We start from the raw sequence: 7,500 nt of genomic DNA on the forward strand, positions 1-7,500 counted from the left end.
ACAAAACCAGAATGCACACACAGACGTGCGTCGATGCACATACACACATGCACACATGCACACATGCACACATACACTACACAATGTACTACATAGAGGTTTGCACAAAGTATAATTAGTAAAAGCACCTAACAAAACATACGCACAGAGGCAGGAAGTGCAGCCAGTGGCTCCTGTTCGTCATGAGACCAGATCCTTTATGAATGTCCTTACTCCAATTCAGTGGATTTAGTGTGACAGACAGACTACCCCCTCCAGTGGAAGGGGCATCTGTAGTCCTGTGTGTGTGTGTGTGTGTGTGTGTGTGTGTGTGTGTGTGTGTGTGTGTGTGTGTGTGTGTGTGTGTGTGTGTGTGTGTGTGTGTGTGTGTGTGTGTGTGTGTGTGTGTGTGTGTGTGTGTGTGTGTGTAAAGCTTTATCCAGAATGTGTGTCCTCTTTAAGGAGTAGTGCTAAAAAAAGGAATGAGTATGGTAATTGATTTTTCAGGTCTTGTATCTCATAATAATAATAATGATTATGATGATGATGATGATGATGATGATGATAATAATGTTCTAGTGTAGTGTTTGTTTTGTTTTTGTTTTGCTTTTTAGTAGCTCGAATAGCCATTTTGAATACTGGAAAGAACAGGTAAAACATTTTCTCTTTAAACTGTTTGTGTGTCAACAACCTAAATCTCATTATGTTATATAATCTGACTCAATCTTTGTTTGTTGCTGTGCCCTTGGCCTTCATATGAAACACTGATATGAAGGTTTATTTGAACCCCAATCTGGTCATGATGGCTGAATCTCAAGATTGTGGATTGTCTTCAAGTCACCATGGACAGTCACTGCTGGTTGTCTCATAGTGTACAGGAATTCAGGAGGAAATTATCTCTGCCCGAATGTTTCAAATCAGCACAAATCTGAATGTTAAATAAAAGTTTTTATTATTATGTCCACAATTGTAATCTACAGCTTTTATCGAAATGTCTGTCAATATAAACTTGACTTGGCATAAGATGCAGCATTATTTATTCTCAGACTCATTATGATCATCATTATCCTTGTCTGGAGCATCTATGCTGTAATAACTGCCACCAGCGTTTCCGTTGTTATTGTAGACAATCCCTAACCAGTTCCAACCAGAGCTGATTGCTGCTTCGGTTGGTAGCTACAATAACTCTCCCACAGCCAGTGAGGTGGAAGCGGTGAATGTGGATCCGAAATCCCCACTTCCCCTCCTCATTCTCATACCACTTTCTCTCCCATTCCTGTTGTGGGGACAGAAAGGAATCCATCCGGTCACACGCTGTACCTAACCACGCAGTTAGGTTAAGGGAAGCGTTTATGGCTATGACCGTGCCAGATTGTTATCACTGGATAATCCCCTCTGCAAAGAGGCAATGACACACACCGGCCCTGTTATTCTGTGACACCGCAGATGATCTATTTACAGTAAATAAAAAATTTTGAATGTTAGTTAGAGCAGCTAACAACTAAATCCCCAAATATTCTAAGTGAAAAAGATATCACAGTGTATTCTTTCAATTACACCGTATGATTATGAGATCAGTGAGAATGGCTGAGAAGGAACCAAATAGCAGGGCGACATAGCATTTTAGGAAACACAATTGCAAGTCTGATTTGATGTAGCATGTAAATGCATCTGATAATGTATGTCTTGAGATTTTTCAGAGGTTAGAGTCTTGGCCTGACGAACAAGTAACAGGCCGGTATCAAAAGAACAGATAACCGGTTCCAATCCGTCAAATTGCTGTCTTAAAGTGTAACTCCGGCGAAATTGGACCCCTCAGTCTTTTTCGGCATGAATATACATCAAAAAAGTCATCGAGACAGTGTTTTGTTGATCACCTATTAACAGAGAAATCCCGGAGAGTCACTTGCAGCCAGACATGGCTAACACTGAGTAGCTCAGGGTGGAGCACTTAACCATCCAAAACTTTTTTTTAACCACTAATATTGCTCAAAATAGCACCAAACCTCTGAACTAGCATGATATGAGTCGCTACACATAAAACGAAGCACCAACAACTTAGTAGTTGAACCCTGAGTTTATTAAAAAAGACTGTTTCACAAGGCTGCAAGCCTTAGCAGCTCGCTCTGTTCATATTGACAGGCAGCCCAAACAAATCGACCAAAAGAGGCAGTGGGATCCAATTTCAATTCTCAGTCATAAAGAAGATACAGGTCGCAGTAATGAAGGCATACATAGTAAGCCACTCGCACCAAATCAGGCGTTGTGGAGATTGTTGCACGGTTATGCGGCTATGTGGGAGTTTGTGTTTTCATTCTGCTCCCCATGGTGTTAGCATTTAGCCATGCTGCTAGTATGCCAAGTCCTACGAAATATGGTTTGTCTGCATCAACAGATTAAAAAAAAGCACATTTGCTTTCAATAACTAACCAGGATGTGAGACCTATCATTACAGTAGTTTTTAAAATGGTGCATAAGGCCAAATAAAGTAACTATATGTGAAAAATAAAGTCACACTCCATTGTGTTTTGTCTAATTGCCAGTTACAAGTTTGGCTACTGCAGCATGACATCAAGTTGCATTTCTCCAAAAGTCAAAAAGCTGTTTTATGGCCTCCCCTGCTGTCTCCATCACTGTAGCCTTAACACACTAACCACATTCAAATGAATGAAGAACTTATTTTATACATATGGGCGATTGCATGTATGCATAAGCATGAATGCATGTAAGCTAACCACAAAGAAGAAGACCTGAGACATTGCTGTTGTATTGGAACTAAGATGTGAAAAATAGCCTCAGCTGGAGATGAGACAATGAGAGAGTTTAGTGCACCGTGGGCCCCATGGCAACAGACGGAGAAAGACGGATCCATATCATTGTCCATATCAACTGAGGCTCCCCTGGGTCTGTTGCTTTAAACAAATCCCTGCTCTTCCTATCTCAGTCACAACACTCCCACTGCTGCAGAGATGTGTGTGTGTGTGTGTGTGTGTGTGTGTGTGTGTGTGCGAGCGTGCGTGCATGCATGCATGCTTTCATGTGATCAATTTCTGGTGGCAGACAAAGACAAAGTCGGAGAGTTGGACTTATTATTGAGGGTCTGTGTTACTTCAGTTGAATGAAGTTTAAAATAACATTCCAGTTCATATCCATTGCATTTGTTTTGATCAGAACTTTATTGATACACTATTTTCATCTCATGTCATGACCTGTTTTATGACCCTTTCAACGTTTGTCATGTCATTTTCAAGAAATGATTAAAACATATATTTCTCTAAATGCTCATCTTCTATAACAGGGCCTCTAAATCTACTAACCAAAGGGTGCTTATAATGTTGCGGCTTATTAGCATCAAACTAAACTAGCATAAACGCTTCAGTTCCAATGCAAATTCCCTTTCCTGGGTCTTGCCCTGGGAGATTGTACTACGTGGCCCAAGTGAGCAAACCAAAGCGGAGCCACATATGTCTTGAATTTGGACATTAAAGCCGACTATTATGAGATTAAATCAGGGACTTGTGATATTCGGGTCAAATCTCAGCTCCCACCAGCCCCAGTCACGCAGAGAGAACTTTCAAACTGATCTTATGTCAAGTTTTTGCCAAAGCTTCACAATCAACCGCAATGCAAAGGAAGTGAATAAAGGTGTTTTGTCTTGAATTGTAGCTTGGAAAGATTTGGGCTATGGGGAAGATTCAGCGGATACTGCTTTTTAAACCGCAGGTTAAAAGGGTCATAGGCCTGAACATTGAGGGTTTCTACTGCCCTCTTATAGCACACATATACACACACGTATGCTTTTTCTCAGAGAAGCTTGAAAATCCAAGTATCCTTCTTTCGGCACACTAACCACAACACAAGGACTTTACTGGCAGGTAAATTAAACCATTTAATTGGATTTAAAGCAGAAATATGCCATTATGTGTGATAAATTATCATAAAACCAGGCCCAGAGCAGCATGGTGATATGGGATATTAATGTTGTTCTTTGCACCAACTCCCTCCTCTGATGAGCCTGGGCACTGTAAAAAAAAACAAAAAACGTTTTATTATGTGGTGTACACTATAACATTTACAATAAAAATCACAAGGATGGGATAGAAACCTGCAAAATGAACTGAAGAGAAAGAGATGAAATCTGAATAAGTAAGTGTGCTTATGTATTATTAAAGAAGTGTGTGTGAGTGTGTGTCTCATGTCTTATCCATGCATACCTCTCAAGTTGCCTTCCTTCCTGTACCAAACCTCCTGGTGCCTTTTTCATTTATTGGATATAGTGTGTGTGTGTGTGTGTGTGTGTGTGTGTGTGTGTGTGTGTGTGTGTGTGTGTGTGTGTGTGTGTGTGTGTGTGTGTGTGTGTGTGTGAGTGTGAGCTCCTCTGTCCCTGTCCTGTGGGTCTGTTAGGTGATGAATGAACTTCAGGCCCACTAGTGACAACTCGGCTCCTAATGACCAACTGGCTGACTGACTGGTCTTAATGGAGGACCTGCAGAGCTCTGGGAAGGAATGGTGCGCACACGCACACACACACACACACACACACACACACACACACACACACACACACACACACACACACACACACACACACACACACACACACACACACACACACACACACACACACACACACACACACACACACACACACACACACACACACACACACACACACACAGTGGGGTTAATGTATCCTTGCATTAAACCAAAGACACACGCAGAAACACACTGTTATGGTACACACACACTACATATACTCAAAGAGTGGGAATATATTTTTCTCTTCTCTCGCTGGTGAAAGAAACACATGACAGAAGTTGTTCCTACAGTATTTATCAGTGACACAGGTTATGATTGTATAATGCAACAAGCCCTTTTTTCCCCCTATGTCTATGTTTTCCTTTCCAGCTCTAAGTACTATTAGGCCCTTCCAAAGAAGTTGAAGCGGTACTCTGGGGTGGGGTGGACGGGGAAGGAAAAAGGAGAGAAGGCGCAAGATGGATTGAGGGAGAAGTAAAAGGAGAGACAGAAAGGAAGAGAGAGGAAAAAAGAGAAAGAAATAAACTGAGAACCAGAGTTCAGTCAGCCAGCTGGGTTCGGTCCAGTTGCCAGGGGTTCTGGAAAAAGAAGCCATCATCTGCAAACCATCATTTAATGTCCACACTTGGACCTGCTTTCAGCACCTGTCACCCATCCCGTCAGTGTGACAAACTCAAATAAACATCCAAAATTAATCAGACCATTACTACTAAACCCAACAGCTATCTTTCTATGGCTTTCCCTTTTAATGTTTCTAAAAAGAACCAGAACATCATTCCCAACAGAGCAGCTGTGGGATTTCTTTCCCCCTTTTCTAAGACTTTTTTTTTTCCATTTCTTCATTTATGTTTAATTGTTACGAGGCACATGTGTGTTCATACGCAAAGCTGTCAAAAGTTTGGGTGGGGTTTACAAGTCCTTTAGTCACGGTGCAATGAGAGAGGGCAGTGCGGTTGTTCTTTCATTGCTTTCTCCCAAGGTCTTTTTACGCTGAGATTCACTTTATCAGCCTACTCATTCTATTTAATGACAGTTATCTTTTGGTGCAGGCATGCTACAAGATTAACTTGGAATTAATTAAACTACTCAATTGTCTGTCTTGCCAAATGTACGCAAATGTGCCGCTTGTAATACGCATAGGATGAGGCCAACATGTTGCATGGTGTGAATGTAAGTTGAACACTGATTTTCAACACACTGTGATGGAGCTGGAAGTATCTCATGTAGTAGGCAAGCATGAAGCATATTCAAAAGTCACAGTAATGAAGTACCACACTTCATCATGATGTTTAACTAGTTGCATTCCATAATCAGGTCTTTAGTGTTCCTGATAGGAAAAAAAGATGTATTTTGGAACAAGAGTGTGTGATGATTTTTGTTGATAATATTGAATCTTATCAATAAGTTTTCTTGTTGTTGGTTGTCAGTCCACCGCTATGGACTTAAAATCTCAGCAACTATTGGACTGATTGGCATGCATTTTTATTGTACTTTTAACAATTGGACCTTAAAACAAATATAAAACACAGCTCTCAAGTATAACAGTTAGAGTTATACATTTGTATATAGTAAAATATACTGTACATAGAAGGGTGTAGTCTTATCATCAGTTTAACCAACAGAGAAATATTAAAGAAACAACAAAAAAGAATTTAAAGAAAAAAGTAAACGAGACTACTGAATAAGATAAAATAAAAGTAAATTAAAAAGGAAAAACTAGTAATGAAGATGCTGTTGTTCATATTTATTTATTTCAAATGCTGGTATGGTTGAAGTCATTTATAATAGCTGACCCTATTTCATATATCTTACCCTACTGCCTTTTTTGATGATAATTGTATTGTCTCTAAATCTAAATGTGTCATCACTTCTTTTATTCAATTTGCATGTGAAGGGGCTGTTGCCTGCTTCCAGTTAAGTGTGTGCCAGCAGTCTGACCACATTGCACTCCACACAGGATTGCCATGACATTTGCTACAGATCTCTTTTTAAAAGTCTAGTTTGAATGAACACAGAACGTGTTTTAATTAATTGGAACGTAACTCAAATAGCACAAGGCATCACACCTCTCAGATTTGTCAATTTATTAATAGTCATGCAGAGATGGTGTCTTATCCTTCAGTATACTCTAGTATTCTCATTGCAGTTGTATTACATGTGGTGTCATACAACTGCACTGTCTTGAGATTGTGCAAATTTTGAATTCAAACAGGTCATTACATTTCAAACAATTTTTTTCACTTTGAATAAAAATTTTAATTTCAAAATGTGGATGAATCCTAACGATTGTTTTAATGACGACACGAGAGGCAACCGCTCGTTCAAAACGACGATGGCGGCTCCTAAAGAGGTTAGCTTTTAGATTCTGCAATAGCATCTGTTTTATCAGAACTGGAGAGATTTTCTTCATCGAAAAACGAGAACAGCACTGAAGGCTTTTCTCAAGCATCGCCTTCTCAGATGGTTCTGTGTAACAAACCATCTGACGAGTCATGTTAGCGGCCACATGGTATGCACCCCAGCCACTAGGCCTCTGAGGTGGCTGCAAATCCTAATGACTTTTGTGATCAATTTATTTTATTTATTTATAACTAAATATCTGCAATGTTTATTCCCATCAGCCTTAACTGTATTTTGTGTTTAGTGCTAATTACTGAATATCGGCATCAAGCATGTCAACACACTAAAGGAAAGTAAACCTGCTAAACATTAGCATGTTGTGTCGGCATTTAACCCGACTGTGTCCAAGTAAAATCTTACCCACCTGGTAACTTGGCTAGCGCGCAAAATGATTTGCTATAGCCATTACATAAGGGCATGTTTTTTTAATTTTGGCGGCCAGCTCTCCTGACATGAGGGAGCTGCTCAGAAGGTGAGTTTGATGGTCTTCACATTTTTTCTAAAATGGAAGAGGATTTTTATTTAAAATCCATCCTTAATGTGGCTGACTTTGTTCTCATTGGACTCCTTCAGGTCTGACAA

At 40.0% G+C, this 7,500-nt stretch overlaps 1 protein-coding gene across 1 annotated transcript in view; it reads left to right on the top strand.

Annotated features, from left to right (window-relative positions):
• kcnq1.2 (potassium voltage-gated channel, KQT-like subfamily, member 1.2) overlaps positions 1-7,500 on the top strand; it is a gene marked incomplete at both ends in the record, with an annotated part of 111,309 nt that overhangs the window by 76,907 nt on the left and 26,902 nt on the right. The gene's annotated exons all lie outside the window — the stretch shown is intronic.

This window comes from Echiichthys vipera, assembly GCF_963691815.1.
Source record: "Echiichthys vipera genome assembly, chromosome: 7".
Taxonomy (NCBI): domain Eukaryota; kingdom Metazoa; phylum Chordata; class Actinopteri; order Perciformes; family Trachinidae; genus Echiichthys; species Echiichthys vipera.